This window comes from Prionailurus bengalensis, chromosome B1 (assembly GCF_016509475.1).
Source record: "Prionailurus bengalensis isolate Pbe53 chromosome B1, Fcat_Pben_1.1_paternal_pri, whole genome shotgun sequence".
Taxonomy (NCBI): Eukaryota; Metazoa; Chordata; class Mammalia; order Carnivora; family Felidae; genus Prionailurus; species Prionailurus bengalensis.
The window spans coordinates 197,043,657-197,069,165 of NC_057344.1; positions in this window are offsets into that span (position 1 = coordinate 197,043,657).

Here is a 25,509-nt window from a genome sequence, read left to right on the forward strand (position 1 = left end):
CTGAAAGGCCCCCTCTTGATGGTCTGTTTTGCCGGTCACAGCTAAATACCCAACACAAGTGATTCGGGCTCCCTGCCTCCCCTTGCTTCTCTCCCACTATGTTTTTTTTAAAAAAATGAGATTTTACTAAGCCTGCTTGTTTTCTTTTACGCCAGTAATCAGACAAGGCTACACTCCCCCCCCACCCCTTTTTTTTCTTTTTAAAATAAAACACACACACACACACACACACACACACACACACACACACACACACAGATTGGCCATTAAAAATGATTAATGCCAGCCAATTTGATAATCGCCAAGCAGGGAGGTGCCAGCCATTTTGGGATTTAGTGCAGCCTCGGAACCGGCTTCTTTATGGCCCTCGGCTAATGAGGAATCACATTAGGCTTTTTACTGTATATGAATTGATTAGCTGAAAATGAGATTACGTCCACGGTGCAACACCAGCGACAAAGGGCCCTTTCTTTTCAAACACTTCGCCGTGCCAGGAGGCTGCTCAAACTCGAAACTGTTCTTTTCTCCTGGTTTTCAAGGAAAAGATTGGATGCGCCCAGGTGTGGCTTCTGCAGAAATGGGCTTTATCTGTGTGCATCTCCAAAACAGAGAGACCAACCAACAAGAATACAGTGACACTGAGGACCTGCATTTTGGGTTGTGGATTTGACAGGTTCCAGGGAAGCGGTCAAAGGTGGATAGCACACAGGGCTTCTGAGTTAACCCTTGCCTGAGTGGGGAGCTGGTCTCTGCCACTTGTTTGCTCTGTGACTTAGGTCGAACTGCTTAACCTCTCTGAGCTTTACTTTCCTTATCTGTACAATGCGATAACATGCGCGTTAGAGGATTATTAGGATTCAGTGAGATATTAGGTATAAAATATTTAGCACAAGGCCTGCAACACAGTAGGTCTTAAAAATATACTTTTCCCCTCCTTTCTCCCTCTATTCTTCCCTTCTTTCCTTCCTTCCTTCCTCCCTCCTTTCCTCCTGCCCTCTCTCCCTTTCCTTTCTTCCTTCTTTCCTTCCTTCCTCCTTCTCTCTCTCCCTTTCCTTCCTCCCTTCTTCCCTTCCTCCTTCCCTTCCTTCCTCCCTTCCTCCCTCCCTTCCTCCCTTCCTTCTTCCCACCCTCCCTCTCCTCCTTCCTCCCTTCCTCCCTTTCTCCCTCCCTTCCTTCTTCCTTCCCTCTCTCTCCTCCTTCCTTCCTTCTCTCTTCACTCCCTTCCTTCCTTCCTTCCTCCTTCCCTCCCTCCCTTCCTCCCTTTCTCCCTTTTTCCCTTCCTTCCTTCTTCCCTCCTTGTCTCTCCTCCTTCCTTCCTTCCTTCTTGATGAATAGTAATTATTAAAGTTGCTTATTATGTTTACTTACTGAGGAAGGAAACAGCAGGAGCTGGTGGTGAAAATGCCAGCCTTCTAACCAGGAACTCCCCATCTAGCAGACAGGCCCTGTAACTACATTGTATAGATCAGCAAAGTAGGAAGAGATGGGGGAGGGCCTGGGGTGGGGGTCGTGGGAGACACCCCTGCCTATATTTAAATGGTCAATAAACTAAGAAATAGTTTTTTTTTTTTTTTTTTTGCATTTTAAATAGCTAAACAAGGGGTGCCTGGGTGGCTCAGTCGGGTGAGCGTCCGACTTCAGCTCAGGTCATGATCTCACGGTCTGTGAGTTCGAGCCCCGCATCGGCCTCTGTGCTGATGGCTCAGAGCCTGGAGCCTACTTCAGATTCTGTGTCTCCCTCTCTCTCTGCCCCTCCCCTGCTCATGCTCTGTCTCTGTCTCTGTCTCTCTTAAAACTAAATAAACATTAAAAAAAATTAAAAAAAAATAGCTAAACAAAACACATCACAAGAAGAATACATCTTCAAAGATGAAATGTGTGAAATGACATTACAGATAAACATTCACAGATGACATTTGAGATCAATTTTGATGACAGAGAACAAAATGTCATCCCTCGAAGAACTGGATTTTTCTCACAAATCTATTAGGAAAAAGTGCTCAATTTCTATGATAGTTTGGAGTTCATCAATAACAAGCTTGGAGAGATTTGTGTACTCTCTTGTGATAAAAGTAACCACCTAATGTCTCCCATTTTTCCCTTGGCCCACAGAGCCTCAAAATATTTACTATCTGACTCTTTACAGAAAAGTTGGCTGAACCCTGCTACAGTGGCATCCTTGGTGCAGTTAACAGACAGGCATTTCCTTTTGGGAGAATTAGTTATTAATATATGTGCTGGAGGTGGGGGCAATGGAGGGTTGTAGGGCCCTAAGTTCAAATACAAAGCTGAAAGAGATATTTATATGCTGACCGTATTGGCCTCTCCCATTACTTTGTATTCCTCTCATTGTCCTGTTGCCCTGAATGTAAATCTAAAGTGATCCTAGCTGGGTTTTTTTTTTTTAATTTTATTTGAGAGACAGAGAGAGAGAGCACACATGAGTAGGGGAGAGGGGCAGAGGCAGAGAAAGAATCCTGAGCAGGTTCCATGCTCAGCACAGAGCCTGACTTGGGGCTCGATCTCACCACCCTTGAATCGTGACCTAAGCTGGAATCAAGAGTGGACGGTCAGGGGCGCCTGGGTGGCGCAGTCGGTTAAGCGTCCGACTTCAGCCAGGTCACGATCTCGTGGTCCGGGAGTTCGAGCCCCGCGTCAGGCTCTGGGCTGATGGCTCAGAGCCTGGAGCCTGTTTCTGATTCTGTGTCTCCCTCTCTCTGCCCCTCCCCCGTTCATGCTCTGTCTCTCTCTGTCCCCCAAAAAATAAATAAACGTTGAAAAAAAAAAGAGTGGACGGTCAAGCGATGAAGCCACCCAGGGGCCCCTAATTCTAGCCGTTCTTAATAGCAGGAAGAGATCAAGTCTGGGGGAAGGAATATAACAGGAGGAAACAAGTAATTATGCTTTTGTTGGCTCCCTGACCTTCCTTCGGTAGGTAAAATCTCTTGGGAATTGATGGCAGGCTCTCACTCCAAGCAGTTTCCACGTATGGCCCATGTGAGCCTAAGCCCCGGGAGGGCAGGCCAGCGTCTGTCCCGTTGACTGCTGCATTCTTGGAATGTGGGGTCGTGCCCAGCACTAGAGCAGATACATGATAAAACATAGGCTGAATCCATTTCTCCCTCTTCTCTCTTCCTCCCTCACTTCCTAGGAAAGGACGCTGAGGCTCAGTCAGCCTGGACAATCTGTCTGCTCTGAGAAAGGGGAGGAGCCCAAGTCTGAAGTGGACCAGTGCTCTCTGCCCCCCGCCCCACCCCCTGCAACTCCCTTAAAGGGAACTGACCCTGGGGATCAGGGCTTTGCCAGTGACCCGGCTTCTGGATCATTCGTGACGGGCAGCCAGAAAAGGGACTGAAGGAGAAGGGTGACACTTGGCTTGCTGAGGCTCACTGTGCATCTGCATGAAGGAGGTGGCACCAAACGCACTGTTAGTGCCAATAAGCTCTACTCAGTGATGGAGCTGGGCTGGGCTTCTCTCCGATCCACTTACAAACTTAAGCAACACGTCAACCGCTTCGTAGAGATCGGGGGCCCTTGTCCAAGTTGGTAACTGCCTCGTTTCCTTCCCTGCTTCTCTCTGCCTTCCCACTTCTAATACCACCTGTTGGGGAATGAGGCCTCCCCAGCTTCTCAGATTCAAGCCCTGGGAAGAGTGCTGTGGATGAATTGCTGGAAGAAGAAGGTTGCATTCTTAGCTCTGACCCCTCTGTCTCCACTGGGAAACCTGGGGCAGCTCCCCGCACCTGGGTCCACCTCTGTTCGCTGTTTCCGGAAGTTGCGAAGGCAGTCCCTGCCTTGGCCCCTCACAGGCTGCCAGGATGGGCCTTGCAAGGCCAAGTTGGATATCGGAGGTGGATGTTGTTGGACAGCGCTGCCCAGGCATGCACACACACACACACGTGCACACACATACATGTGCCCCCCCCACAGGTGCACGCAAGGTTTCCTGTTGCTATCGTTTCCGAAATCCTGACCCCTCCAGCTTCTTCGTTGTTATCAACCGAATGCTTGCCCCATCCTGCCCCCTTTGTGTGTTGAAGCCCTACTCTCCAGTGCAATGGTATAAGGAGGTGGGCCTTTGGGAGGCGATTAGGATCAGATGCGGCCGCAAGGGGAGTGCCCCTGGTGGAATGAGGGCCTGCGTAAGAGTAACCAGCGAACCCACTCCCTCACTCTGCTCTCCACGATGTAAGGACGCAACAAGACAAGATGCTGGCAGTCTGTAACCAGACACTGGATCTTCTGGCTCCTTGCCCGTGGATGTCCAGCCTCCATAGCTTCAAGAAATACGCTTGTGATGAGCCCTCGGACTGCGGTGTCCTGTTACACTAGGCCACTGGACTGAGACACTGCAAAGGTGGGTCTGGGCCCTGTGATGGAGTGGACGACAATAAGATTTACCACTGTGGAGCAGCTACCTTGTTCCTGGTGCTTCACACAGGGTGGGTGGTTCCCACGGTAATCCTGCAAGGGAGGCCTCATGAGCCCCAAGTTACATGTGAGGACACTGAGACTCAGAAAGTTCCAGTGACCTGCCTGGGCCACACAGCTGGTTAAAGGGAGCCTGGTCCGGATACGTCAGACCCCCAACATTCACCTCAGGGAGTCACTGTGGTGCCTTCCTGGTGGTTGTCGACACCATTGTCGAGGCTGTCCTACCCATGTCGGTCCCTGCTCTGACACCCAAACCATCTGCACCTCTGCACCCCCGCCCCCAACAGGAATCTGCCGCTGCTCTGTGCCCCCGGCTACCAGCCTCCAGCTGACTGCTGTACAGGGCCTATTAGTCAGAGATGTGTGTCCGTACAGATGGACTCGGCGTTTCCCGAATTGCCAGAGAATAAGAACCATCAAGCTGGGTTGTTGAAATGCACACTTGCACATCACACTATTCGCAAAAGTGCCTTGTGAGATTTGATGTCTTCCTTTTGTCTTGCAATCGACCTATTCATTCGATCTCAGACATTTTCTTAACCTCTCTAAACACTCAGTTTTTCATCCACAAACTGGAGATAACACCACCTGCAGAGGCCTCGTGTGGGTGTCGAAGCCTAATATAGCAACGGGTTTGTGGGAGATGAGCAATGAACAAAAGCTCAAAAGTTCTCACTGCTGATGGGCAGCCACTCATGGGGACAACTGCTTTGGTACATCTTCCTTCTGAAGGAAGTACCACTGCTTCCTCTCCAGGGTCCTCATGGATTCTGCCCTTTCTCCCCAGCCCCACTGGGCCTCCACATCTCCCTCTCTTATTGGAATAGTGACTTCCCACCTTATCTCTGTATTTTCAGGCACAGTAAGCTCTATTTCTATTACTCTTTACTCTAGAACTTTCACTTTTCTAAGACTCCCTAAGACTCTAAGACCCCTGGTCACAGAGCTGTCCCTTTCTCCCCACACCGCCCTTTTCTCTTCCTCAACTGGTGGACCTTGGCCAAACAGAACCTGAACCTGTTAACGACCACAACAGAGTGGTTCACCATCCTGACTCTGAGGTTCACTCTTGGAGTTCAGAGTAGTATCTGCCTGTTTCCCATGTTTGAGATTCAGTTTCCCTGTACGTTAAACAGGGGCTAATAATTATGTTGCCCTAATTGGGTTATTGTGACAATAAATGAGACATTAAATTAGTCAACCTTTTAATACAGTCTGTGGCATGTAGAAAGCACTCACAGAATTGGTAGCTATTATGATAGTTACATTGTTCTGGCTCAGCCATACTAGTGTATGATGAGGACCCAAGTGTTCTTTCTAGAAGAAAATTTGAAACCTTGGGAAGGTGATGCTGGGAACCAGAGAGTCTAGTGAGTGGGTATTAAATATAAGATCAGGAGTACAATGGGATAGATGTTTTCACCATACTTATCCATTTAAAAAAATTATTATTTATTTTTATTTTTTAATGTTTTATTTATTTATTTTGAGGGAGAGAGAGAGAGAGAGAGAGAGAGCACATGAGTGGGGGGGGGTGCAGAGAGAGAGGGAGGGAGAATCCCAAGCAGGCTCTGTGCTGTCAGTGCAGAGCCCAACGTGGGGCTCGATCTCATGACCTGAGCTGAAAGCAAGAGTCAGATGCTCAACCAACTGAGCCACCCAAGTGACCCTATAAATTTTTTGATATATGTGTCAGGCATTGCAATGATTGATTTTATGTCATGGTTGATTGGGCTAAGGGATGCTCAGATAATTAAATATGGTACTGACTGTGTCTGTGAGAGTGTCCTTGATGAGATTAACACTTGACCCAGTAGACTGAAGAAAGAAGATTGCCCTCCCCAATGTGGGTGGGCCTTATCCAATCCACTGAAGGACTGAATAGAATAAAAGGCTGAGTAAGAAAGAATTCTCTCTCTCTGCTTGACCATCTTTGAGCTGGGACTTCAGTCTTCTCCAGCCTTTGGACTCACAGTTGGACTGGAACTTATACCATTGCCTCTTTTGGTTCTCAAACCTTGGGACCAGACTGGAATTGTACCATTGACTCTCCTGGGTATGGACTTCTCAGCCTCCATAACTGTTTGAACCAATTCTTTATAATCTCTCTTTCTCTCTCTCAGTTCTGTTTCTCTGGAGAACTCTGGCTAGTAGAGGCATTGTGGTAGGTGTCAGATATACCTATAAAATAAAACATAGGCTCTAGTCTCAAGGAACTTATCTACTAAAGGAGAGGAGTGTGTGAGCAAATTAGAGCAAGATAGTGTCATAAAGAACAGTGTTATAACTCAGGAAAACAGAGGCCAGAGTGGAAGGAAGGATTTCCACTCAAAAGTAGGATTTTCACTAAAAAGTAGGCAAGGTAGACTCATATAAGGATCCATAATTCCATCTCTCTCTGTCCCTTCCCCACCAATGCAAATAAATAAAACACCCTGATCCACATAACACATTTTTTTTCTTCTGCAAGGCTCTCATTGACATGGTCTTCAATTTGTGTTGGATCCAATATTATGATTTTCCCAGGACTCCTCACTCCTTAGGACCTAGTAGAATCTTCCTTTATGTTTATAATGATAACAACAACAACAACAACAACAACAACAATTTTATAGGAAATAATGAGATAAGCATCTATTTCATATTCACTTTATAAGCAAGAATTGAGTTTGGAGAGCCTAAAATGGCTGCTGGCAGCCATCTTTGATGGAGAGGGGAGATAGCCCTGAGGTACAGTGAGTGTAATATATGGTAGAGGCAATAGAGAGACAGAGAGAGACAGAGAGAGAGAGAGAGAGAGAGAGAGAGAGGTGCTCTGATGATCTGGATGAAGCCCTAAATCACCTAATGCTGAATCTTGTACATGTTTGGCAAGCTTATTAGAGAGAGCCTGGCAGTTTAGTAGTTATTGGAAGAATACATTTCCACACTGTTTAGGCCTGTTTCTATTGAGTATCTATTACTCAAGATTTTCATCTGATAGATAACTCATCATAATCAGCTGTAGTAAACTGCCAGATTACTATAAGTAGCTCTAATTTCTAGGGAATTTCAATGTAGGGAATGTGGTAGGCAGCTTCTAAAATGGCCTTCAATGATCCCAGCTTTCTGGTATTTACACTGTTATATAACCCGCTTCCCTTAAGGGTGGGCTGGACCTGCAGACTCACTTCTCATGAATAGAATATAATTGAAGTGATGGGATGTCACTTCCAAGATCAGGTTGCAAAGAGACTATAGTTTCCATCTTGGGTACCTGCTCTGTATCTCTTTTTCATAGACCTTACTCTGGGGGATGTAAACTCTGTGTTGGGAATAGGTCTAAGACTAGGCTCATGCGACTAAAAGCTGATGTCTCTGGAAGGCTCGTGAATGAGTATGGAAGTGAATCTTCCCTGTACCCCCTTTCCTTCCCCCAGTTGAGCTGAGATGACTCAGGCTGCCTTGGCCAATGCTTATGAGACCCTGAACTGAAGTACCTAGATAAGCTGTGCCCAGATTGTAGGTCAAAAGAATCTATGTGATAATAAAAGCTAATTCTAAGTTTTGGATTAATTTGTCATGCAGCGGTAGGGAACGAATACAGGGAAGGAACATGACATGTCTGTAATTTCATCCATTCTGGATCCTCTCACATGGATCGCTTTCCTGTTCAGGTACATCTGAAGGGGAGAGACATCATCTGGGGAGGTGTGCTGAGGTTTTCGTACTAGTGGAAATTTTAATAATTCATTTCAAATCTTTTTCATTCATCATGCTCCTGGAAATATTGAAGAAAAGGGAGACTAGAACTAAATTCTAGGAGACTGAGAGATGCAGTCCTGATGCAATTGAAGTTGTCAGGTTCAGGAGAAATTCTCAAGAGGGTATAGGTATGGATACCTGTATTAGTCAGCTCTGGCTGTTATAACAAAATGCCATGAACTAAGTAGCTTAAACAACAGACATTTATTTCTCACTGTCCTGGGAGCTGGGAAGTCCAATATCAAGGTGCTGACTGATTCAATTTCTGAGAGCCCTCTTCCTGACTTGCAGATATCTGTCTTCTTGCTGAGTCTTCACAGGCTTATGGGAGTCGCAGGACAGAGCAAGCAGGCTTCAAGCTCTTTGGTGTCTTTCCTTTCCCTTCCTTCCTTCCTTCCTTCCTTCTTTCTTTCTTTCTTTCTTTCTTTCTTTCTTTCTTTCTTTCTTTCTTCTTTCTTTCTTTCTTTCTTCTTTCTTTCTTTCTTTCTTTCTTTCTTTCTTTTGTTTTTTTTTTTTTTTTTTGGGGGGGGGTGCTGTGGACAGAAGGAGAGGGAGAGAGAGAATCTCAAGCAGGCTTCATCCTCAGCACAGAGCCTGCCTGACTCAGGGCTCGATCTCAGGACCATGAGATCATGACCTGAGCCAAAATCAAGAGTCAGATGCTTAACTGACTGAGTCACCCAGGTGCCCTACTGGGTATCTTTTCTTCTAAAGGCACTAATACCATCTTGCGGCCCTACCTTCATGGTTGTGTCTTACCCTAATTACTTTCCAAAGGCCTTACCTCCAAATACCAGCACACTGGGGTTAGGACTTCAACATACAAATTTGGTAGGGAGGGCACTCACATTCAGTCTATAACAGTACAGAATTGGAAATTTGGGGCAGGTGACTGGGGGTGGAGGGTGAGGAATCATGCTGTCACTAAATACAGCGGAGACACTCCCTTTGTGCGGTTGTGGCCTCTAGCCAAGGGAAAAATTATAGTTAGTGTATTTGTGAGTAGGTTCTGGAATCAGACAGTACAGAGTGGCAGTTACAAGAATAGACACTGGAACCAACCCACCTGCATTTGGCTTCTGGCTCTGCTGTGTACAAGCTGTGTAGACTTGTGGATACTTCATCTTACTTAATTTTTCCCATACCTTGGTTCGCTCATCTATAAATAGGGGTAACAATAGGATTACTTTGAGTATTAAACAAATTGATAGGTGAAAATTGCTTTGCACAGTGTCTGGCTTGGTGTAGGTTTTAAAGGGGTCCTTGCCTCCACCATCGGATTACCTGTGCTTCCATTCTGGCTGAGGCCAGCTGTGTGGCTGTAGGTGTATGAGTTATCCGCTGATTTTCCCCACTTTCTCATCTGTCAACATGGGACTAATAACAGCATATCCCATAGATTTGTTGGGAATGTGACAAAAATAACACACATAATGTGTTGAGCACCTAGTAAGCATTTGGTAGAAATCAGCTATTATTCTCTTTCCACCTTGTTCTATAAAACAACTTAACTCATTTTCCCAACTCTGAGGGTCAATACGAAATTTGAACTTGATTTATAGAAATTGGCTTTAGAATCAATTTTGTTGGAACAGTTCCAGGAAAGGAGATGCCCTAACCCATCTCAGGTGGCTCTTTTTCTTCTGTCAGAACTCATTTCAGTTAAAAACAATCTTGTTGAGGGGCCATGGATTGTAGTGAAAAAGTTTGAACTCTGCCTCCAGTGAGAGCTGGTGTTGATTTTCTTCTCTACCTTAAGGTAGAGATTAACTGTAATTATAATTATATTATACAACATAATAATTATTATATAATTATTGTCCCTATACAATTGTATAGATGGAGACATCTATACATCCATTGTATAGATGGAGACAATAATGCCTCTTTTGCAGTGTTGGGGGGATGATGGGATAAATGAAATAAAGTAAACAGACACTCCTTCTCAAGATTGCCCCAGAGTGAGTGTGCACGGGCTCTTCCTTCCTTCTTCCCAGAGATCATCAAGTGTCCTTTTCCACTACCTTCTTTTCCTCTGCATGTTGTACCGTAATGTAGTGAGCATTTGTGAATTATGCCAGTTAATTAATTTCATGCAGTGTTGCTGGGTGGCTTAATCCCCTTTCCTAGCACTCCTGGGACTATATGAAATACAAGACAAGCATTCTTACCATAAAGTTATATTGAGGAATTTAATGAACAGAAAATGCCATATACCATCTGTCTCAAAATTAAGTATGTAGCTTGTGCATAGACACAGAATTCCTGGGCAACCTCATTCTGTAGAACCTGTTTGCTCTGCCTGTCCCCCTACTGGAAGTGTGAGATGTTCCCTGATGCTGGCCTCTGGGCTTGCCTACTGTGAGCGAACAGCACTGAAGAAAGGAACTTAGGCCCCTGGAACCCACACGTGTAGTGGATGAAGCTCAAGGGCTCAGTCCATCTTCCTGAGTTCAAGTGTCAGCTGCAATACCAACTAAGGCAAATTACTACTACAACTGTGCCTCAGTTTTCTCCTGTGTAAAATGGTTGCATAATTCCAGCTGTGGTAACAGAGCAATTCTCAGTAGCTTGACACTCTTTCTTCCTTCTTTCCTTCCTTCCTTCCTTCCTTCCTTCCTTCCTTCCTTCCTTCCTTCCTTCCTTCCTTCCTTCCGTCTTTCCCTTGCTCCTTCCCTTCTTCCCTCCCTCCCTTCCTTCCTGTCCCTCCTCCCCTCCCTTACTCCTTTCCCTCCTTTCTGCCTTCCCTCTTTCCTTCCTCATTTGCTGTTTAATGAAGGAGAGAGTGAAAGACTAAAAAATGCTGGTCTCTGACGAACCACACTGGAAAGTGGGTGCATCCCTTCTGCCTACATTCCACTAGCCAGAAGCCAGGCATAGGGTCCTTTTCTGAATCCAGGCAAGTGGTCGTGGGAGGCCTTCCTGTGTGTTGGATAAAACACAGCAGTGAGAACTCCTGATATTGTCTTTGCTACAATGGGGGTAATAGTTTTTCTGTCTCCCAGAGATGCTGTGAAGTTTACACAGGAAAGTCCAAATGGAGCACATAGAGTAAGCCCTTGACATATGGCCTCTTAACTCTGCACTTGGCTAATCCTCAGCATCACCACTTGTTCATCTCCTAGTCCTCCCCATGCACACTGATTGCAAATAATCCAGGGGGCTGGAATCACTCCCCTTAGAGCCACAATCCCAGGGCTTCTGTCTGATCCTCAAACGGGGCATGGTTAAAATTTGCCCCTAAGAGGCCACCTTTTGATAATCTGTGCTTCTTGCCATTGACTTGGGCTTCTCAGTTGGCTCTGGATGATTGATGGTTCCAGGTTAGCTTCTTGCTGATTTCATGGGTGTGGAGAGTGGGAAGGGGGGCTTGATGAGCCCAGTGTAAACCTTACCATCCCTTTCCTTTGCCCATGGGTTATTTCCCATTTCTACTGGTTTCTCTGTTCTCCTGTTAGTCTGGCAAGGAGTTTGAGACTGCTAAGGTTGTTCATGTATTCATTTATTCACTCATTTATTAATTCATCCTAAAAGTAGACTTCCAATGTCTGTTATGCACTAGGCAATACTGGGGAATGAATATATCAGCGAACATAAATAGAAACACCTTTATCCTGATAGATGCTGCATTCCATACTGTGTCTGTGTCCGGAATGGGGTAGACACCAAAATAAACATAACTATAATTATAATAATGCTATATCAGCCATGAGTGCCATGGGGAAAAAAATAAACATTGTGGGCAAGATGAATGTTATGGACTGAATGTTTGTGTGCCCCCCAAATTCATATGTTGAAATTTCATCCTCAATGTGATGGTACAGGAGGTGGGGCCCTTAGGAGGTAATTAGATCATGAGTGTTGAGCCCCTGTGAATGGGATTAGTTCCCTTAAATGAAGAGACCAGAAAGTTAGCTTGCTCTTTCTCCTCCATGTGAGGGCACGAAGGGAAGTCATCTGTCTTCAGCCTGAAAGTGGGTCCTCACCAGACCCTGGCCACACTGGCACCCTGGTCTTAGACTTCCAGCTTCCAGAACTGGGAGAAGTAAATTTCTGTTGTTTGTACTCCCCCCTGTCTAAGGCTATTTGTTATAGCAGCCTGAGCTGACTGATACAAGATATGTTGTTAAGTGTGCTGGAGATGTGTAGAACTACAACTGGTTTGTGTGTGTGTGTGTGTGTGTGTGTGTGTGTGTGTGTGTGTCTTGTTTGCTTATTTTTAAAAAATTAATTGCTTATTTTTTAGATTAGTTTTAGGTTTACAGATACACAAGGCAGGAAGTACAGAGAGTTCCCACATATGCCTTCTTTCCCTGCACACAGTTTTCCTAATTATTAATATCTTACAAGTGTTGTAACTCATGAGCTGGTATTGATATATTATTATTTACTAAGGTCTATGATTTAAGTTACAGTTCTATCGGTGCACTGTAGTTTTACAAGGAGTGATATATTAGACACCTCTTGTGCCTATCAACCCCCTGGGACACCTGTGGGACACCTGCATTCTCATGAATGCATGTGGAAACCTGCATGTGTAAGGGTGTTAAGCATCTCACGGGGAGACCTTCTCCCAGTGGAGGGTGGGAACTGATGGATGACAGCCTAAAACCTTTGGGAACATGGGCTAAGATGGATGTAATGTTATTGTTGAATACATGATGCCATAAGCCCAGAGAAACTAAGAGATTTCTCAGCGACACACAGCCCTTCAGTGGACATTCTGGGGATGAGATCCTTGGTTTCTGGGCTCTGTTAGGAGGGGAATAAAGAAAGAGAGAGCCCGTTGTCGATTGGGTTCCAGGTAAATGCACGAATCAAGGATAATCATTTTGCAGTCCATTCCTCTGGCCTCAGTTTACATGGTTGTTATTTGTTCCCTTGTTATTATTACTCAGCAATGTATTCAAGCTTTTAAAAAAGGAAAATGAATACTTGCTTTTTAAATAGCAGTTTCCAGTGACTCATTTAGGAGGAAATCTTCCTAGGAACTTGGATATTGGAAGATTGAATAATTTGAACTATGTTTGTTTTTCTGTCTTGGACTTCGATCCTGTGAAGGTGTCTGCACCGATAGCTCAGGGGATTAAAATATCATTTTCATCCGCTTCTCATGCCCTAGTGAAGGTCACCGAGACCCACCTTCCATCGTCCTTGGATGCCACCGCACGTCTTGAAGGTGACCCAGACTGACCACATCTTGGGGGTTTCAGGCTGTTCCGTTTCCATATTCATTTAGTCACTGGGCTTTTTATGTGTGATTTTTGGTGACCATGAAATTGAGAGATGAAGAGGCCTGGATGCTGCCAAAAGCTGTGTGGCCAAGGCTCCGTGTGAGTTCCTCTTGCTTTGCCAGCACGATTTATTCCTGACTGTGGCTCTCCTCCCGTTCAATCCTCCATCCTCCCGACAGGGCCAGTGACCGTCCCCCCCCTCCCTGCGGGCCTACCTGACCTGGGGCCCAAGGGCTATGGGTCTTAGGGATTCGTTGGAACATCTCTCTCCTCATGTGTCTGGAAGCAAATGTGAAGTTTTGGCTTTTGTTCATCACTCTCTTATTCTGAAATAGAGAAATGAGACGGGGAGTGTTAATGGTAGAACCTTTGGAAATCCCTTCTTAGTGGTTATAACAGCAACTAACCTGTATATCGAGCTTACTATGGACCAGGCTGCCTTTTAAACATTATATAAAATATGCCATTTAACTCTCATTATAACCCTATGAGTAGCAGCTCTATCTATCATCTATCTATCTATCTGTCTATCTATCTATCTATCTATCTATCTATCTATCTATATTTATCTATATCTATCCATCATCTATCACCTATCCATCTATCATCATCATCATCATCATCATCATCACTATTTAACAGACAAAGGGCTGGGATCTGAATCCCATCAGTCTGGCTTTGGAGTCCATGCTCTCAGGTGCAACATAAAAAGTTGGACGTGAAGGGAATCATCACAGCTGACCTTCTTTCTCATTTACTCACATGGAAATGTACTCATGTAGCTCAGAGAGAGGAACTGACTATCCTAAAATCACAGCAAGTTAGTGACTGCTCTGTTCCATTCAGAAGCTCGTCTCCTTCCTGCAGAAAGAATCTCTGTCCCTGGGGCTTAGGCTTCTCCCCTTAGGGAGAAAGTCTAATGCATTAGGCATTCGGGATTGAAACAGCTATTGAATGACTTTTTATTCGAGGTAGAATAACCTGCCTAAAGAGGCAAGAAGGAGGTGGTGAGCAAGTGGGGAGTACGTGTGTGTGGGGAAGGAGGATGCTGAATTTAGCAATTGTGCTGCATTAGGCTCTGGCCAAGCTCCAGTGATTTTTATTCGTTATTATTATTTTTATGGGAAAAGGAACCTGCAACAGTTTAGGCTCAGCTATTTGCCTTCAGGCATTGGTTTGTCAAATTTGGAGCCAATGCCAGTTCAGCACAGTGGGTGTTCATGGACGGTGTGTGTGTGTGTGTGTGTGTGTGCGTGTGTGTGTGTGTGTGCATGCACATGTGTACGTGTGCTCAGGTGTTTGTATGTGTGTGCCCTTCTCGGTGTGTGTCCGTCGTGTTGGCATAAAAGGCAGTCCATCCTAGGCTTGCTTGCTACTTCTTACCTCCAACCCACCTCCCTAATGTGTCAAGAATTATAAATTAATCACCTGGCTGGTTTGCACTGAACTTACTAGTGTTTATGAAAGGGAATTCATTGGATATGCCTGTTAATGGAACACGTGTAATAATACTAAATCCTGTGATTAAAAAGAAATTTAAGGCCCATGAGTTTTTAATAGAAAAACATGTCATTCGAGTGTTTATTTGCTGGAGTAAAATGGCTGAGATTTTTTTTAAGGGTCTTTAATTTTAGAAGGACCATGGTGTTCACACTGAAAGTTAGTAATGCCTTTGCAGAATCCCCTTTAGATTTTGTTTGGCAGAAGACTCTTTGATAAAGCAGAAGCTGTTTATTGCTTCCTTTTTGATGAAAAATATATTGCAGAATAGTTCTACCCATGGGTTTTATTCATTCATTCATTTATCAAAAATGTATTACATACCTACCATGTACAAGCACTGGGCTAGACTGGGATTCAGAGATAAAAATACTTGGTCCTTGCTCTTAGATGACCTACAGTGTGATGAGGGGCAGACATGTGAAGAAATAATTCTGATACTTGTTCTGAAGGAGGTGTGTAAGGGGCAATGAGGGTATGCCAGGAGTCAAGGCTGCCCAGAGGAGGTAGGATTTAAGCTGAGACTTATCCAGTTAATCAAGATAGAGGAGTCCATCAAGGATAGTACTGCAAATTCAGGGGTCTTGGGAGCAAGTTGTGTTGGGGGAGAACTATAAGGTGTTTCTACCTTTAGAGTCTAAGTGTCCTTTATCTAAATGATGGTAATTGCTTAAATTCTCTCATTCATGCAATTATTCATTCAGTTGCACGAAGATGCTATTTTTGTTCACGTATGTATAGACATACATACATGCACACATATGCCAATATGTACACATATATATGTATATATTAATATTCTTTGGTGAAGTGTGGTACCTTGATTTTCTTAAATTTTAGTGAGATTTAATCATCCACATTATTTTATACTGAGGTGTAGAAAGTCCTACATGTAAAATGAAGCTGGTTGATTTTGGCTTTTCAGAAGTTTGCCTGTGGGTTTTGTAGAAATCTTTTCATTTTCCAGGGAAAGCTTGCATAATTTCTCCACAAATCCTATTTATCTTTCAAAATGGCAAGGAGAGCAAACTGCTTTGGGTTTCATGGAGTTGGAAGACTGTAAAATCTCTACACGTTTTCAGGACATCTGAGTATAGGTTTTAGGAGTTTGGGATGTCTTTAAGGGAAGAGTTGTTTTAGTTTTATTTATTTATTTTTAGCCTTGCTGGCTGATTTTAGAAAAGTCAAAATAAGTCCCCATGCATTTGGATTTTCTAAAACTCAAATAAGTATGCATTCATTAAATATTGATCAAGCACTCCTAATGAAATTTAAGAGGGGATGAGAGATGAAAGGAATCCAACCTATGCTCAGGAAGCTTACAATCTGTTGAGGGTGAGGGGCAAATAAAGGGGTGGGGGAGAAGGGTGGACACTGTTATGGAGGCATTCTTGAAAAAGAAGAGGCTGAGCTGTGTCTTGAAGAACTACTATGGCAGAAACACTGGTGTGTGTTTGGAGCAGAGGAAAAATTGTAGACCACAGTGGGGAGGTGAAACTGAACATTTATCTGGTTTTTGAAGGATGGGTAACATGTCAGAATGAAATTGAAAGTTTATGTTTTGAGGCCACTCAGCTCTGCCGTGTCCCAGATGATATATGATAATATATAACAAAAGAGAAAAAAAACCCAAATAGTTCAAATATAGGACACATTTTCTCTGCAGTTCAGAAAAATGAAAAGAAATACAGATCTGAGAGCTGTGCTGGGGCCCTGATGGTTTCTGGATTCCCATGGAGGCAGGAGAGGCTTGGCGTTGAGGCCTCATGGGGTAATTGGGACTAAGATGCCCTATTGGTGCCAAGATCACTGCTTTTCAACAGCCTTAGGAGGTGGTTCTCCCCACTGGTGTGAATAGTTGCCACTTTTTAGTTGGTATGAAGTTATACACCTTTCAGTTATGGGCCAAGAGAATCTCCTGGCTCAGTGATTGTATCTGTGAGTGCTTTGGGGGGCAAGAGCTTCTAGTTTCCCATATGGGACCCAGTTCTGGCCCTGAGTTCCAGAAGCCCAGGTGAAGGTAGAAAAGGCTAGACATGGAAGAGTAAATAGATACAGACATATTCAACCCTCCATCTCCACCACAGAAAAACAACAATTTTTCTATCCAAACCATGCCTACAAACCAAATTTATAAAAAAAAAAAAAACATGAAAAAATTGAAAGGTGGACAAGAAAATCCATGACTAGATGTATCATGGAACATGCAATAGAATTAATAAAACAATTTGAATAAGACTTGTAAAAATATATGAGGGTTGATCAGAGATTCATAAAGGAAAGTATAATGAGCAAAAATAGGCTATTAGTGAATGAAGAACATGTGAATATTTAAATTTTTCAAAAATAAATTAGTAATTAAAAATATAATCATAGAAATAAAATGCTCAAATAGAATAAATGCCAGATTGGACAAGCATGAAAAAAATAATAATTTGAAAGATAGCACTAAGTTATTTATTTAAAATATAGGAGGAACTATGAAGAAATAAAAATTGTGGGAATGGTAGAGAAGAGATTTTTGAAGATCTAATGGCTATGAATTTCCCAGAGTTGAGGAGGACAGGTAGATTGAGTAGGAGAGAATAAAACCCCTAAATGATCAGAGTCAAATTGTAGAACATTAATCTTAAAAAGTTCAGTCTTAAAGCTAACAGAGAGAAGAGGCCTGTTGACAACAAACTTGTGACAAATATACTGATAGTGATTTCTCTTTATCAGAATAAATGCCAGAGGCAATACAATAATATCTTTGAGGTGATAGAGAAAATAACTGTCAATTTATAGTTTTATACCCAAGTAAACTATCATTCAGGAGGGACGGTTAATAAAGAAAACTTCAGACAAAGATTAAGAGAATTTACCATTCATAGCTCTTACCAAAAGAACCCATGAAGGATGTACTTGAAAATGAAGGAAAGTAAACCCAGAAGGAAGAAATAGATCCAAGTAAAAATAGCACAGAAGTAAAAAAATATCTTCATGTATTTACTTGAGGTGAAAAAATAACTTAAAAAAGAAAAATATAAAATGAAATGACTAGGTAGTACAAAACACAGGATAGATATAGGGCTTTAGAAGGATAGTTAAAACATGATAAAGTCCTTAACTTGTTTGTAAGAAGAAAAAAGTAGTGAATAATTTTAGACTTGTTAGCAAATTATAAAATTTTAATGTTAAGTTCTAAAACAGAACCACGATTTACAAATTGCAAGCTAGCAATGAAAAAAGAAAGGAATATAGACATCTCAGAGAGGCAAAAAATAAGGACAAAAGAAGTAAAGAAATAGGTGGTGTGATGGTTAATTTTATGTGTCATCTTAAGTGGGCTCAGGGATATCCAGGTGGCTTGCACCAGATAGCTGATCATGACATTTCAGATGTGTGGGTATTTCCAGAAGCAATTAGCATTTGAACTGGTAAGCCGATGTCCATCCCCAGAGTGGGTGAGCATTATTCAATCCATTGAGAGCTGGAATAGAACAAAAATATGGAGGCAGGGAGAATGCACTCTTTGCTTGTGCTGAGACATCCATCTTTTGTTCTCAGACATTGGTTCTCCTGGTTCTCAGACTTTCAGACTCAGATGGGGACTTTCACCATCAGCCCCCATTCTTAGGCCTTCAAATTCAGTCTAAGTTACTCCATTAACTTCTCTGGTACTCCACCTTGCACATGGTAGATCTTGGGACTTCTTGGCCTCCATAATCATGTGAGGCAATTCCTATACTAAATCTTCTCTTATACGGATCTATCTATCTATCTATCTCTTTTTAAATATATATCCTACTAATTCTGTTTCTTCGGAGAATCCCAATACAAATGATAAATGAAAAATACATATGTTGCCTTAAATAACATGGAAAAATCCTGAAAATTTAATTTTAACTGTACAGTTCAGTAGTAGAATGGCTGCAATTAGTACAGTGTGTTGTAATTAATTGTCTCCCTCACTAAATGTTGATTCCTCAGGGACCAGGTTTATGCGCGCGCGCACACACACACACACACAACATGTATTTAATTTTTTTTAATTTATTTTGCGAGACAGAGAGAGAGAGAGAGAGAGAGAGAGAGAGAGAGAGAGTGCATGGGAGGGGCAGAGAGAGAAGACAGAGACAGAGAATAGTGCAGAGCCTGATGTGGGCATTGAACTCATGAACTGTGAGATCCTGACATGAGCTGAAATCAAGAGTTGAACCAACTGAGCCAACCAGATGCCCCAATATCTTTTTATTCTGTGTTCCTAATTATATTTCTGGCAAGTGTAGAGAATATAGCAGGCTTTCAATATGTACTTATTGAATTGACTTATATCCATTTTCAAGTTATGTTGTGTGCATTTCCTGAAACACTCAAAATCCCTCCTGATGGTGCCTCTCTTTTTCAGAGGACTGGTAAGTGACCCCAGCACACAAATAAATCCTCTGCCACTTCCGAGGGATCCTAGAATTAGGTGCTCAGGGTGGAGGCCTAGAAAACGTTAAGATAATGTGAAAATCGGGGAGAGGGATGGGTAGTTAACCTCATCTTATCCCCGCAGGTCTAGGACCAATGAGTTGCCTGGAGATTGGCACAAGCCTTCCTGCAGAGAGGACTCTCCTGCTCTCTCAGTCTCCTACCGCTGCCATCTGTTGATAATTACTGTCCGGTCTCTGCTGAGAACGTGTGATATTTAATATTTCCTCACCACTTGAACAAACAGGCGGCAATAACAGAAAGGTACTTGGCCACAGGGGTAGAGAGATATATTTGCATGAAAGAGTCAGTGTACAGTTCAGGCCAGGCAAACAACTGCCTTCTCTTTGCGAAGTTATGAGAAGTCCACAAGTTTCAGGACCTGGAGAATAGGTACATTGACTTGGGTTGTATTTTTGGAAGAGAACTCATAATAATCCAAAATATTCAGAAGATTGCAAAACAACACATAACAACCTCTTTTTAGGACTGATGTGATTTTTCTCCTAATGAGCAATTGTGAAGCTTTCCTAGATATCTTTTCAGCATTTTTAGAGAAAGTTGATGCTCTTGCTAAGTCCAAAGAAAGAAAAAAAGTATTCTGTGTGTTTGACAAAAAGTTCTCCCAATTGAAGACGTCCCCCCATTTTCAGTTCTTTTGGGGGTGGGGAGAAGAAGTTTCTAGTTTCATCTGCAGGTGAAGAAGTTCAACTTCCTGTTTCAAGAATAACAAGGAGATTCAACAAAGACAAGCTCTCTGACCTGCTTTGCACACACCAGAAACTCTGGATTACTGATGTGATAGGACATAGACTGTTTTGTTTCATTATGTATTTGGATCTGAAGCAGAGAAAGGTGGGGCCACCAGTGGCTTATAGATACACATGGTTCATAGGCCATCTTTAGTGACATGGCAGCTGGGATTGTGGAGGGGCTCGGGAGTGGGAATTGCTTCTAATACCAGAAGAGAAAATCAATCATTCCCTGATCTCGTTCCTCATCGTCATGCATTTCCATTTGGGAATGGTCAATATTTATCATGAATATCTTCTTATTCCTAACTTCTATTATGAAAATCTGTAGGCATATTGAAAAGTTGTAAGAATTTCACAATGAATCCAGTCCACTGAACACCTAGATTCTATCATCAACAATTTGCTATACTTGTTTAATCATGTCTCTATTCATCTGTCTCTACTACCCATTAATCAATCTGTATTATTTATTTACTATTTATTTTTTCATTAATTTATTTTAGAGAGAGAGAGAGAGAGAGCTCACAAAGGGGTGAAAGGAGAGAGAGAGAGAGAGAGAGAGAGAGAGAGAGCTCACAAAGGGGGGAAAGGGGAGAGAGAGAGAGAGAGAGAGAGAGAGAGAGAGAGAGAATCTGAAGTAGGCTCCACACTCAGCATGGAGCCTGACATGGGACTTGATCCCATGACCTTGTGATTATGACATGAGCCAAAATCCAGAGTCAGATACTTAATTGACTGAGTCACCCAGATGTCCTCATATTATTATTTTTTGACACATTTTAATATATATTGCAGGCAGTTATATGAATGCTTTTACTGTCCACTGTCATTGGAAACAAAAACTTCAGTTATTTTACGCACTTTTTCCTTTACCCTAAAGGCCTGCGCCAGTGATTGTAGCAGGCATTGTGCTGGGCACTGGATATTCTGTGCAGAGACATGGCATTTACTGGCCATTGGGAGGCAGAAGTTAAAAGACAAATAAATACAAAATTATACATTGTGATCATAATCATAAAAGGGAAAGCAGAATAAAATGCCATCTCTAAGACCGTCTCCTTCTCTTCAGTCCACCATCTTGCTACCAAATGACTTCCTGGGATGTTGATTGGATCATGCCATTGGCTTCCCACAGCTCTCAGGATACATACAGCCCAAAGTCCCTAGCTGGACACTAATATTTTCATGACATGGCTGGATGAAGTTTATCTCCACTCAAGAAATATTTGTTGCCTCCCTATTATCTGCTGGGTGCATGGGATGGAATGTTGTGACCATTAGATTAAGCACACAATGGCCCTAGATCTGAGCATTTCATGGTCATGTTGAGGAAGCAGGTAATTTCCCTTTTTTTTTTTTTCAACGTTTATTTATTTTTGGGACAGAGAGAGACAGAGCATGAACGGGGGAGGGGCAGAGAGAGAGGGAGACACAGAATCGGAAACAGTCTCCAGGCTCTGAGCCATTAGCCCAGAGCCCGACGCGGGGCTCGAACTCACGGACCGCGAGATCGTGACCTGGCTGAAGTCAGACGCCTAGCCGACTGCGCCACCCAGGCGCCCCTAATTTCCCTTTTTAAAAAAAGTTTACTTATTTATTGAGAGAAAGAGAGTGAGTAGGGAGGGGCAGAGAGAGAGGGAGAGAAAGAGTATCCTAAGCGGGCTCTGCACTATCAGCACAGAGCCTGACATCAGGCTTGAACTCACAAACCATGAGATTGTGATCTGAGCCGAAATCAGAGTTGGACCCTTAACTGACTGAGCCACCTGGGTGCCCTGAAATAGGTCATTTTAATGTGATGTTTAGACTATTATGTAAGCATAGAGGAATGGCAACCCAATATAGCATCGGGTCTGTGTTAAAAAGGTCTGCTCAAGGGAAACATGGATGTTCTGAATCCTGATGAGTAAAGATCATGCCCAGGTGACAAAGGATGGGAAGGTATTCTAGCCAAGAAAACAAAATATTTAAGCACGAAAACAAACAAACAACCTTGTGGGATAGAGAAACAACAAATCACTCACTATTTACTGGGGCACAAGCTGTAAACTCAGTATTTACTGGAGCATAAATTGTAGCGAGGAGGCTTGGGGACTGGCTCACAGAGGGCCTCAGTTGTGGGCAAAAAGAGCGGGAAGGGGGAAGGAGGAAGCACTGGATCAGTGAGGAGCACAGAGCAGAGGATGGGTGGAGGTGGGAGGAGCAGCAATACCATAGGCAGGAAACGGAGCTGGGGGTGTGTCCAGTAATCCAGGTAAGTCAAGATGATGTTCCTGGTAGGAAAGATGGAGAAAGAGGGGCTGATCTAGAAACACCTTAAGAGGTAAAGTCAGGAGCATGGCGCAGCGTAAAGAACGGTGTGGCTGAGCACAGAGCCAGTGAAAGGAGAAGGTCAAGAATGAATCCTGATTTTCTGTGTTGGAGGGGTGACTGAATGATGCGTGAAACAATTGAGATTAAAAATATTAAGAAAGAAAGAAATATAGTTTGATTTTGGAGGTGGAGTGTTCTTTTAGTTTTTTTTTTTTAATGTTTATTTATTTTTTTGAGAGAGAGAGAGAGAGAGAGAGAGACAAAGCATGAGCATGGGAGAGGCAGAGAGAGGGAGACACAGAATCTGAAGCAGTCTCCAGCTCTGACCTGTCAGCACAGAGCCTGACGTGGGGCTTGGACCCACGATCTGTGAGATCATGACCTGAGCTAAAGTAGGATGCTTAACCGGCTGAGCCACCTAGGCACCCCTAGAGGTTAAATTTTAAATGCCTTTGATACATCCCAGTGGAGGTATCCACATGGTGGAGGTAAACCTGGAAGCTCAAGAGAGAACTTTGGATATCTAGGTGGATGCTGGTTAGAAGCATAGAAGTGGATGGGGCACCTCACATCTGAGGGATGATGGAACTGAAGTATGTATTTAACGGTTTATTTTTGAGAGAGAGAGAGACAGAGAGAGAGAGAGCACGTGTGCAAGTCGGGGAGGGGCAGAGAGAGAGGGAAACAGAGGATCTGAAGCGAGTTCAGTGCTGACAGCAGTGAGCCCAATGAGGGGCTTGAATTCACAAACTGTGGGGTCATGACCTGAGCTGAAGTCTGATGCTCAACCCACTGAGCCACCCAGGTGGCCCGGAACCAAAGTATGTTTCTATCATCTGTCATCAGTCTTTGATTGAAGGCTTCTGGGGGGTGACGCGTATTCCATACATCTGGCCTGCCTTGATTGTTAGACATCAACAAGAAACTAAGTTCAAATTCCTTGATTTCACTGAGTTGATATGGCTGGAACCAGGATCTCCTGACTTGTTTCTCAGGTATCTTTGCTCCGCATTTATCTCTACTCCATTCTCGATGCTATGACTTCCATTCATTGACCCATGGAAGCATTCATTTGTAACTTCAACAAGCACTTATTAGGCACCTCCCATGTGCTAGGCGGGGCCGACTGCTCTCTGGAGGTGCTGGGAATAGAACTGAACCGCACACACATCCTTGAAGAACCCCTCGCCACTCACTTCCAACTGTTTCCACTTCCTGAAGGGGACTTGTGTTTAGATTTGGAGAAAGACTGAAGAATAGGAGAGCCAGAATGACATCTCCCAAGGGCCCTGGGAACTTGAATGACTCGGTGTTGAGGTGATGTGGAAAATGATAGCTCTCTGAGAGAGCATGCACTACTCCGGCTTATGCAAAACTATAAAGAGCTCCCTGTCTGCATTTACAAAAGGAAAATTCATGTTTCCTATGGCCTTTAACTCCTAATCTTTACTGGCTACAAGAGGGTATTCCAGGCAGTAGAGTGCTTAATAAATATTATATTGTTTGCTAATGGCAATGCTATTTGGGGGTGATATTTCCTTCTGAATGTGCTAGCCTGGTTTAACAAATCTGCTGTGTGTAGTTTCACCTTTCACTGTGTTGCTTGAGATGTCTCAGGGGCACTTTCAGCAGGGGCCAAGGAACGGCCCAGAAATGCAGAAGTAAATGAGTCTGCCGGATGCATTAATAGTTTTTGTCTGTGCTGACTTCCCTTTTGTTGTAGAAATGTAACCAACACCAAGGGGCTCCTATATGTTAAGTAAATGTGTGCATTCTTGCTGTGAAGATGTGAGCTGCTTGAAGGACTGATAGGAGCATTCCCCCGCATATTTGTCTGGTTTTTATACCCTTTTATATGGTCAGTTCTGACCAAACTCCTCTCATTCAAATCTAGCTTTTTAGAAATGGTTTAGTTGGATAACTGACAAGTAGTATCGATATCTGCTTCAAATTTTCCCTTACTTGCAAAAGAGCTGAGTGCCAGCTGAGTCATTGTTGTGTACCTGTGAGATACAAAGGCATGGGGTTCATGAGCATGGTCTACTTGGAGTCAGACTGGATTTTAAATCCTGTTTTGGCTACTGCATGTTCCTTCCCAGCCTCAGTTTCCTCATCTAGAACACGGATGCCTACCAGTACCTGGGGTAAATGCTCAAAACTCCATCCATCTACCCTCTCTTGCTCTCTCTCTCCCTTCCTTACCTCTCTCTCCCTTTTTCCTTCCAATGTATGTTGACTCACTTTTTTTCTTTTGGATTGTCTTTCTGAGTTTAAATGCATCCAAAAGAAAATTCATCTTAAACAAAAGAAAATTCATCTTAAAATTAAAACAAGAGAGGTAAAAAACAGACTTTCTTGACCCGATATCTTCCTCCTGCTATTATTTTGCTTATCCTTTTATGGTAAAATTTCATGAAGTGTTCTCTGTACTTGGTATATAAACTCCTCATAGCCTACATATTCAGTAGCCTTCTGGAGCTTGGCTTCAGCCTCTACTGTTCCACTGAAATGGTTCTCCTCAAGGAGACATTTTCTGTAGACCAATGAATCATCATGTTACACTTATTGAAGTACTTTTACATTGATTGCATTTTACAATTCTTTATAGGTTTGTATTTGCTTGTCCATTCAGGGGGAACACTGTTTTCTACTGGACATTTTGCATGTAATTTGGATACATTCTCTTGTCTTGTCTTAGTTACTGTTCTGTAAAGTGAATCTGTGGAAGTGTCATCATCTTGGTCAGTGGGGAAATCAATAAGACTGCTTTAACACTCAATTGTGCTTTTTCTTAAAAAAAGGAGTTAAGCACAGAAATTATAATATTAGCACAAACAATATATTTAAGTGGGGCACCCAATTTAAAACAAAATATTCAGGAAAACACTTTTGTAGAATTATGATCTGTTTTCACAGATCCTTTAGCATTCTCTATCATTGTTTAGTCTAGCTCAGGTTTTCATTTTGACTTAACTAATTATTAACTATGAATGTTTCCTTCAACAACCACAAACTATTTATACTTCTTGGTGAAAGTTCTGCTTGGATATATAAACACGTGCCCCTTTATA